Consider the following 10,067-nt stretch of genomic DNA (forward strand, 5'->3'; position numbering starts at 1 on the left):
GATTTTCTTCTCCCCTGTCTTAGTCAGCTCACAGACTGGGTGGCTTAAATTATAGCTATTTATTTTTTCACAGTTCTGGAGACTGGAATTCTAAGGCCAGGATCCCTGTCCAGTTAGGTTCTGGTGAAAGCTCTTTTGCTGGCTTGCAAGTGGCAGCTTTCTTGCTATGCTGCTCACATGGCCTTTCCTTAGTGCATGCATTTGGAGAGAAATCCCTTTTTTCTCTACTAATAAGGCTACTAATCCCATTCTGTGGGTCCCTCCCTCATAATCTAATCTAAACATAAAGATTTCCCAAAGGTCTCACCTCAAAATACCATCATGTTAGAGGTGAGGGCTTCAAAATATGAATTTTGGGGGGACACAAATTTTCACCTATAACATCCCCCAAGCCCAGCCCTCAATCTACACACAGATGTGGATGCTTTTTTTTTTTTGCATGTTCACTGAGAAAATTCAGAATGACAAAAAATCCCACTGTGAATTCCATAATGCTTACAAAATACAATTGTGTATTATTAATGACCATAGTGTTACATATGTTTGATTTTAACAAAGTCCAGCTTATTAATTCTTTCTTTCATGGATCGTGCCTTTAGTGTGGTATCTACAGTACCTAGAAACTGTCCTTCAAATTCATCATGAGGAATTTTGGGAGGGTCATAGGAACAATCCAGAACCATGGTGCTGAGAAGCACAATGTTGAGCCTACAGAAGAGGAAATGCTGTAAGTTTGGTTGTACAAGAGTTCAAAAGATCTACATGAAGTTGATCTAAAGATTACAGCTGTTTAAAACAACTCTATGGAGAGAAACTCCATGAACTTCCCTGCATTTAGCACCAATGATAGACAGAAAACCTGTAGGTATTTTACCATTGCTTTACTCTATCTATCTATCTATCTATCTATCTATCTATCTATCTATCCATATGAATGCTACCTTTTGCAATGCTTATCAGAGGCAATGTAAGTTCTAGAAATGGACTACAGAAAATACTTGTTTTTGCAAAACAGCCTGAGACCAAGGTCACTCTATAAAGGAGTTCTTTCTTTTCTTTTTTAATGGAAATTAGCAATTTATCTTAAGAAAGTTATTGAGAGCCTATTTCATTTATTTGCATAATGATAAAATGTCCCAGTATTTCTCCTCTTTGCTATTATCAATGAATAGAGACACACAAAACCTTAGGAAAAAGGCATAAAAGGCACCCAAGGATTCTTTGGAGCTCCTTTATGAACCAGTCTGCTTTACAAAATGAAACTGGCACCTCTGTAAAAACATATTTCTACAAAAATCTCATTGTAATCAATAAATCCTGTTTAAATGCATGCTAGGCAATGTACCATTTCCTTCTTCTTGTGTGGTATCTCCTTATTATGTTATCTCAACATACAGAAACACATGCTCCTCTTCTTCCAATATCTGTGTTTGACTACCCCATAAACAGAACAATATTGCATAGGAAATGGGAGCAGTTCCTGATAACTTATTGGATATGAGACTGAGAAAAAGGAAAAATCTAGGATAATTCTCTGATTCTGGCCTTCATATCTAGAAAAGCCATTGACTGAGATAGGAGAAAGCCCTAAAGCCGAATTGCCTTTTAACATTAAATACTTACAGAACAGAGCAAAATATCAGTGATTGGTTTTAAGATTTGATATCAAACTGAGCTAAAAGAATTTGTTAAATATTTCTAAAGCTGGCACATAATAAAAAGAACTGTCCTCTAATGGGAACACTGAACACGAAGGTTCAGGTGAGCTTCCCTGATTAACAATACTGTACACGGGCTGTCATGCATCATTGCTTGGAGAATAGAATGTGCCCCATGTGACTCCACTGGGAGTGGACACTTGGAAGCCTGTGCCTGGTTTCTCCTGGACTTTGCCTCATGTACCTTTTCCCTTTGCTAATTCTAACCTGTGTCTATTTGCTGTGATAAACTATAAACTTGAGTATAACTGCTTTTTTTGGTCTTGTGAGTCTTTCTAGTAACTTAGGGAGCTTGAGGGAGGTCTTGGAGACCCCCTGACATAGAATCTCACAGACAAAAATTTGGATGGAAAAGATAGGTTGGAATAAACTTGAGAGTGCCTGAACGACTCTGAATTGCATAGAAAAGCAGAAGGGTTACAATAGCTCTAGGTATTGAAACAGTTCTTTTGAAATGTATCCTGAAAGTTTATCATGAGAAGATAGATTGGACTTGAATTTGATCCTATAAGCAAAGAAAGGATGAGTCTGTTGAAAACTCTAGGGAGAGACTCTTCAAAACTTTTAGACAGCATTCAGGAGTAGATCCTGATACAGATATGACCTTGGCTCCCACCTCATGTCTGTGAATGACCTTGAGTCAGAAATAGAATTTTTGACATGTAAGTAGAGACTGGAAAGGGAACTAGCTCCATTGTTGGATCTTCAACATTGCTGCACATTTTCAAAGAGCTTTGGACAAAAGCAGAATAAGGCTAATGTCTTATAGATAAAACAACTAGATATTCCCATCCTAGTCAATAAAATCAGGTAAAGGATCCTTTACACACAAGGATTACACACTTGTAGAAGTTATAAGCAAAAAGGTTATGGGACAAACAATTGTCTTCTGCCAGCTAAGAAACTATAGGAAAAAAAAAAATAGAGTGGGACATGGAAGGGCCCCAAACTTCAGGTTTCTTTTGAACATCTCCAAATGGATTTTATATTATCCTTCATAATGATTTTGCATATGACTATTGCTTGCTTTTTTTCAGGATGTATAAATTCTTTTCCTTGTAAGAGATTTATGGCTCTGACAAAAATTTCTTGATTTTGTGTTCCCAACCTTGGGAATTCTAATCCATATCTCTAGTAATCTATTTCTCAGGAATATCCACTTTACTGAGGGTATCATAGAAAGTCTTTCTACCTAGGGACTTTACTGTCCACACCATCCCTAGTCTTTGGAAAATTGAAAAATACAAATGGAATTCCAAACTAAAATCAATAAGACTCTCAGACCTGTGGAACATCCTTGGCCTAAGATCTTGCTACTGGTTTTAATGACAATGGAATCAACTTCTAGGGTTCATCAGCTGTCCCTTTATAAGCTAACCCATGTGTCTAAAGATATCACTTCTTTTTTTTTTTTTTTTAATGATAGTCACAGAGAGAGAGAGAGAGAGAGAGAGGCAGAGACACAGGCAGAGGGAGAAGCAGGCTCCATGCAGGGAGCCCGACGTGGGATTCGATCCCGGGTCTCCAGGATCGCGCCCTGGGCCAAAGGCAGGCGCCAAACCGCTGCGCCACCCAGGGATCCCTAAAGATATCACTTCTGATCCTGGACTCCGCTCTATTTCAATCATATTTATCCCAGTATGCAAAAAACTCAAATTACACACCCATTTTTAGCATTAACAGGTATGGGCAGCCTTTCTTCAACATCTTTCTAAACAACATTTGCATGACTTAAACCCTGAAAATGTGGTTTTCTGGAAGAGTAATTGGAGACAGATAGACTTCAAACTTCAACAAAAAGAACCTTATTAGATACTGTCAAAAAGGGTTAGCCTTGGATTTATGTCTCTTAAATAAAAAGACACAAGCCATCCTCCTATCACTGGAAGACTATCCCACTTGGAGCCTATCAACTGAGGATTCTGACAATCTTCAGAAAGGAGGAGACAGCTTCTATCCAATACCTAGATCAAGCAGAAAACAGAGTAAATTGTTCCTGCAAACTTCTACCCAAGACTCACAAAGTAAAATCCAGATTTCCAGAGCCACAGATCATGATACTTTAGTTTTTACTTCTTGCTCTTTGTTTCCCCAGCTAGTTATTCTTTCCTCTCTGCTGCTTTAAAAATCTGCTCACAGGTACTTGTTAACCCTTAAATGTGATGCCCATAATGCCTCTGTCTTTTTTTTTTTTTTTTTTAAGATTTTATTTATTTATTTATTTATTTATTTATTTATTTATTTATTTATTTTGAGAGACACAGAGAAAGGCAGAGACATAGGCAGAGGGAGAAGCAGGGTCCCTGTGGGGAGCCTGATGTGGAACTCAATCCTAGGACCCTGAGATCAAAAACGGAGCCAAAGGCAAGATGCTGTGAGGGGGGCACTTGGTGGGATGAGCACTGGGTGTTATGCTAAATGTTAGCAAATTGAACTCCAATAAAAAAATTAAAACAAAACAAACAAAAAACAAAGGCAAGATGCTCAACTACTGAGCCACCCAGGTGCCCCAAGGCCTCTGTCTTAACACTGCTCTCTGTATCCTTAGTCACTTCTTGGTGAGAACCCAATATCTGGCTATGATTTTCTAATGATTTGGCTAACATATACGATAAAATCAACTGTTGGCTTTTTATTCATTTTTCTTTGGTTGCCATCTATCTTTCTTTAGTCTGGGTTCTATGTAATGAATCAGCTGGTTTCCTCAACTGCTTAGTGACTTTTTAGATGGCAAACACCAAAAAAGGCCAAAGAGCCAAAAATCCGAGACTTTCTTTCATATCATACCTTGAAAGGAAACATTCTATTTCCACTGAAACAACACTTGGGAGCCTTTTATAGGAAATGGCCTATGTAACTGAGTGTTCTCAGAAACAGATCTTGGAAAGGGACTGTGAGATATATGGGCTATGGGTCTTAGAACATCTTTGAGCAGCCCTAGTTTTGCAGACCTTAGCAGAGAGACTCACTGTTAAAGCCTAACTTTATACTTCTTTGTTTCAGATGGACGTAATGCTCTGTCTTCTATAAATCTCACTGGCTTGTGCCAAACCACTCTTGTCAAGCACTGCCAAAACCAAATTCAATAACTTCATAGGGATACTTTGGCTGATTACTGATCATTGGGAGGTTCCCAATAACTAGGATTGGATTTGTGGCCAAAAAGCCTACAACTCACAAGCCAGATGGGGATTTGTTATCTCGAAAAACTGATGCTTGCCTTCAAATAGACTCTGATACCACCCAGAATATCTTTTGGCCCATCCATTTTCCCCTTTGGAAAAAGAGATTATTAGATAACTCAAAAAGCTGAGCCTTGATTTGATGTCCCAAATCTTAATCATTAAGGAGAATTCTGAACTATTTCTTCTTCTAATTCAGACTATTTAATGTCTGAAATAAAGGCCCCAAAAGTCTGGAAATTTTTATGTTGTATTGCTCATCCATTGACAGGGGAGCTAGGCAATGCTGCTACAGTGCTGCTATAGAAGTCCTTTCTCTAGAAGTTTGTAAGATTGGGCAGATGGTGATTCACAATAGAGCAGCCCCGGGATATAATATTGGCCTTTCAAAGCGGAACATGTGCTATTTTAGGAGGAGAATGTTATACTTAAATTTCTATAGATCTGGAAAACCAGCATAGAAATTAGAAAAGTAGGTAATTTAACTAATATCTCCGTTTATGGTTCTGTAAACTGCTCCCATTGGAATGGAATCTTTTCGCTTGGACATACTGGGCTCCTCACTTTCTGTGGACAACGGAACTCTGATCGCTGCCTCTCTGTTATTATTAGTCATATTGCAGTGCTCAAATACTAGTGTGCACTTGCTGTTCCATCTATAGATCTAACAAATTATCAGCCAGAAAAAAAGCCGTGTATCAGTTTTCTATCACTGCCATAACAAATTACCTCTAACTTGGTGGATTTAAAAAATGCAACTTTATCATGTCACTGTTGTATAGATCAGAAGTCTGGGATAGTTTATTTCTTCCACTCAATTTTCAAAAGGCTGAAGTCAAGGCGTTGGCAGACTGGACTCCTACTGGGAGGTTTTGGGAAGAATTTGCTTCCAAGCACATTCAGGTTGTTGCCAAAATTCATTTTCTTGCGGCTGTAAACTAGAGAATTCCATTTCTTTGCTGGCTGTCAGCTGGAGACTACCCTGAGCTCCTATCTGTCCCTTCCTTTGATCCTTGCACATGGGTCCCTACATATCCCAGAGCTGGCAATGACATGTCAAATTCTTTTTGCGCTTGGAATCTTCCTGGCTTCTTCTGCTGTATCTCCTGTGCTAGCCGGAGAGACTTCTTAGCTTTTTAGAGCTCTTGAGATTTGACTGGGCCCACCAGATAACCCAGGATAGTTTTTCTATTTTAGGATCAGTAACCTTAACTATAATTGCAAAGTTCCTTTTGCCATGTAATATAATATGTTCACAGGTTCCAAGGATTAAGGCCTGGCCATCTTTGAAAGGCCATTGTTCTGCCTATCACAAACAGGAAAACCTGATGCATACAGAGGTAGAAACGACTACAATCAGAACCTCACACATGATTGTGACACCACAAATATCAGTGCAGATCTGGGTTGACCACGACTGTAGCAGGTAATGGTTTATTCTCCAGCTCAGGCTGGAGAATGACCACAAGGGACTGAAACATCTGTGACAACACAGTCTCATAGTCTGCAAGCCAGTTTATGTAGACAAGCAGTTTTATGTGTGTTAACAGCTTTCTTAGCAGAACAATAATTTGCTTACCCAAATAGATAACTTTGTATGTCAAGCACAAGTGTACATATCAAGATTCACACCAAGGTCTTCTCTTTGCTGTATCCACTAAACTTAAACTGTTATGTCAGGAACTGCCTGATTAATCTAGGTCTTTCCCTTAAAAGACCACCTCTTAAATTCTTTGAGCCAAGACCTCAGAGTGCCATAAATATTCTTCCTTAAATTCCCCTGTTGAAACACTACTAAGACTCTGACAAGATGGTGTTCTCTTTTCTGCAGTAAGTTTAATAAACTCAATTTTGCTTGTTCAACAGATGTATCTGATGGGCTCTGAGGGGAAGTTGACCCTCCCTGTGGGCAGCCCATCTTTCCTTGATTCCTGAGTGGTGAGGGGGATACAACAGAGACTCATCCAAGGTCCAGCTGACATTCATAGGTTTAGCTTGTGTCATTGATGAGATGGAATGCCTGAGGGGCTGTGTCTGCACAGCTGATGAAGCTCTGCCATCCTGTGACAGCTCTGCACAAACTCTCAGAATCCATCTTATCAGCACAGCAGTACCGCTTTGGCCCAGAGTGAGCTTTCAATTGTCTGAGGAGAATGGTATTGTGAAACTGTGCCATTCAGGCATGGGGCACTGCTCAAGCATATCTTCCCCCACAAAGCTGAGTGAGTGTCTGAGGGAGAAGAATGAGGGAACAGTTCTGTCTTTGATCCTTTACTCTAGAACAGCACTAAGTTGTGGAGGATTGGGAGGGCATTGCTTACTGGGCTGTGAGAATTTGAAAACCTTATTGTTTCCAGCTTTATGCCCACAGGGAAATATGGGCAAGAGGTCAGAGGGTGAGGCAGAGGGGCTTAGGACAAGGCCTGACAACTTCCTAGAGGTCCGAAGTAAGGAGATAGCCATGTCTGATGGAACTAAGAACTGTTCCTCACCTCTGATGACTTAAGGCTCCAAGTTCTCTTTTAGAATGTTCAGATCTTGGGAGCAGGCCAAGATGGGTGTGTGGGTGAGGGGAGCAAGGATGGCTAGATGCTTGACTTCTGTTTGTGGACTTGAGACTACTCCCTAGAAAAGAGGAAACTTCCATTTCCCTAGTGGCCTATCACTGAGGAAACCCATTTCTTCATCTTCAAATTTCATTAGGGTGAGATTCTGGTCCTGTGGTTCCAGGCATCACAGGCAGCTACCCTGCTGGGATAGGATGGAGGTGGGTGCTGTATGGGCCCTGCTCTTTGGGGCCTGTTCTAAGAGGACAGGAATTGACATGGCTTCCATAGCATATCTGTTATGGAGGCAGGTTCTCAGGTAGCATTGGCCCTGCACACTCTGTTTGTTACTTCACTATTCCAGAATAAATAGCCCAAAAAGGAAGAAGGAAGAAGACAAAGGAAGCAGCAGTTCAGAGATCTGAAGCTTTGAGGCTGTTATGGGCTGAATTGTATACTCTCCAAATTAAGTTCTAACTTCCACTACCTCAAAATGTGACTGTATTTGGAAGCTGGGTCTTGAGAGGCTGGGAGGAGAGGTATTAAGGTAAAGTGAGGTCATTAGGGTCAGCCCCAATCCAGTCACTGGTGGCTTGATAAGAAGAGGGAATTTGAACACAGAGAAAAGCCCAGATGGAGACTCAGGGAGAAGATAGTCATGTATAAGCAAAAGAGAGAGACCTCAGAAGAAACAACACTGCTGGTGCTTTGATCTCAAACTTCCAGCTTCCAGAACTTGAGACACTAAATCTCTATTGCTTAAGCCACCCAGTCTGTGGTATATGGTTTGGGCAGCCCCAGCAAACAAATGCCAGGGCTTGAGGCTGTGGGTGCTTCGAGGAGATGGGAGCTGAGGGGGCATCATCCAACCATCAATTATTGCTCTATTTGGGGCCTTTGCTTGTGCTATTGTGACTTTTCTTCCTCCCTCTCCCTTACTCTTTCCTGTTCTCAGTCTCTTCTGTCCTTTTTATTACCAAAGTTCCTACTTCCAGATTTGAATATGCAACTAAGTTTTGACTCAGAGATTCAGAGAACTGATTTATTATTTATTCCTGTGAGTCAAAGGAAATGCAAAAGAAAAAAGAAAAGAAGAAAGAAAGAAAAGCAAGCAAGGAAAAACACAATAAAAGAAAGAAAGGGAAAAGGTAAAATATCACATAAAATCAAACTTAAAACATCACATAAAACTCCCTTTGAGGCTATCATGAGTCCTGGCAAATTGAATGGGTGCAGGGAGAATGGATATTTGGAATGGCAGAGGGGTAACATTCCTCAGTGTTAGCAGAGCATTTCGTTGGAGGGAATCTTAAAGCTATCAGATCAACTTTCTTTTTCTTTCTTTCTTCCTTCTTTCTTTTTCTTTCTTTCTTTCTTTCTTTCTTTCTTTCTTTCTTTCTTTCTTCTTTTTTCTTTCTTTCTTTCTTTCTTTCTTTCTTTCTTTCTTTCTTTCTCTTTCTTCTTTCTTTCTTTCTTTTCTTTCTTCTTTCTTTCTTCTTTCTTTTTTAAAGATTTCATTTATTTATTTGAAAGAGAGTGCAAAAGAACACAAGCAAGGGAGCAGCAAAGGGAGAGGGAGAAGCAGACTCTCCACTGAGCAAGGAGCCCCACCCGGAGATCGGTCCCAGGACCCTGGGATCATTACCTGAGCTGAAGGCAGATGCCTAACCAGCTGAGACACCCAGGCACCCCAGGATCCAACTTTCTTGCATATGAACTGTTGATAGGATTTTCCTCAGGTGGTTGATTGGATTTTCCTCCCTTTCCTCTGGCTTGCTTGGAGGAATACCGGTAGGTGGGTAATAGTGTTTGTGGAGATGCCAAGCCAGGCCAAGACGGTAGAGGCACTCCAGCCAATCATAGCAGTGCTACACGTCCCCCCAGCACCTTCCTCCATCACTGCTTTGCTCTTGGTGTATCTGAGGAGGGTATGGAAAGGAGTCAAAGGATTTGGGTGTGCTCAACTGCAGGAGTCTCATTTTGCTCTTTGTCCACAGCTGAGAGCAGGAAGACAAGAAGTAGCACTCGATGGGGGCCCAGACTTCCTTCAGTTGACTCTGATGGAAACCAACCACACCACTTTTGAGGACCCCTCCTGCAACACTGGCTAAATTGAAACCACCCTGAACTAGGGCAGGGCAGCTGTGGAATACAGATCTGAGGTCAATGTTTGCTGCTTCTAGGTCTGTCTCTGCTCAGTGTCACCTCTCTAAGCCCACATGTCAATGTCCTCTCCCCTTCCAGGGGCTGCCTTTACTCCTCCCTGGCTTTATTTTTCTTCTGAGTCCTTCATACCACCTGGCGTTTTATGTGTGTGGAGTTTTCTGTTCATTTTTGTGAGGACCAGGTGGTTCCCTGAATAGAAGGCAAGTTCCATGAGGATGGGGTCTTTGTTTTATTTGCTGCTATGGTCCTACTATGTGCCTGGGACATAGTAGTTAGGAATATTTCCTGAAGGAATGAATTGACAAAATTGCAACATTTATTCAGGTTATTTCAGCTAGCCTTACAGACAAGTAACCCAAAGGGGAGGAAGGCCTGAAAGACCACACTGTAGAACTAACTCCATTTCCTCCTATCCCACCATAGAAGAGGAAAAAGTTTTCCTTGACCCTCTCTGG

At 40.9% G+C, this 10,067-nt stretch overlaps 1 long non-coding RNA gene across 2 annotated transcripts; it reads left to right on the forward strand.

Annotated features, from left to right (window-relative positions):
• The first annotated feature begins 7,436 nt into the window (after nucleotides 1-7,436).
• On the forward strand, nucleotides 7,437-9,613 carry LOC112648215 (uncharacterized). Of its 2 annotated transcripts, none has more exons than XR_003128822.1 (3): nucleotides 7,437-7,667; nucleotides 8,402-8,594; nucleotides 9,444-9,613. It is a non-coding gene; the product is annotated as an uncharacterized LOC112648215 (long non-coding RNA). The 2 variants fall into 2 exon arrangements; XR_003128821.1 differs by having other exon boundaries at nucleotides 7,437-7,604.
• Nucleotides 9,614-10,067: the final 454 nt, after the last annotated feature.

This window comes from Canis lupus, chromosome 7 (genome assembly GCF_003254725.2).
Source record: "Canis lupus dingo isolate Sandy chromosome 7, ASM325472v2, whole genome shotgun sequence".
In the NCBI taxonomy this organism is placed as follows: domain Eukaryota; kingdom Metazoa; phylum Chordata; class Mammalia; order Carnivora; family Canidae; genus Canis; species Canis lupus.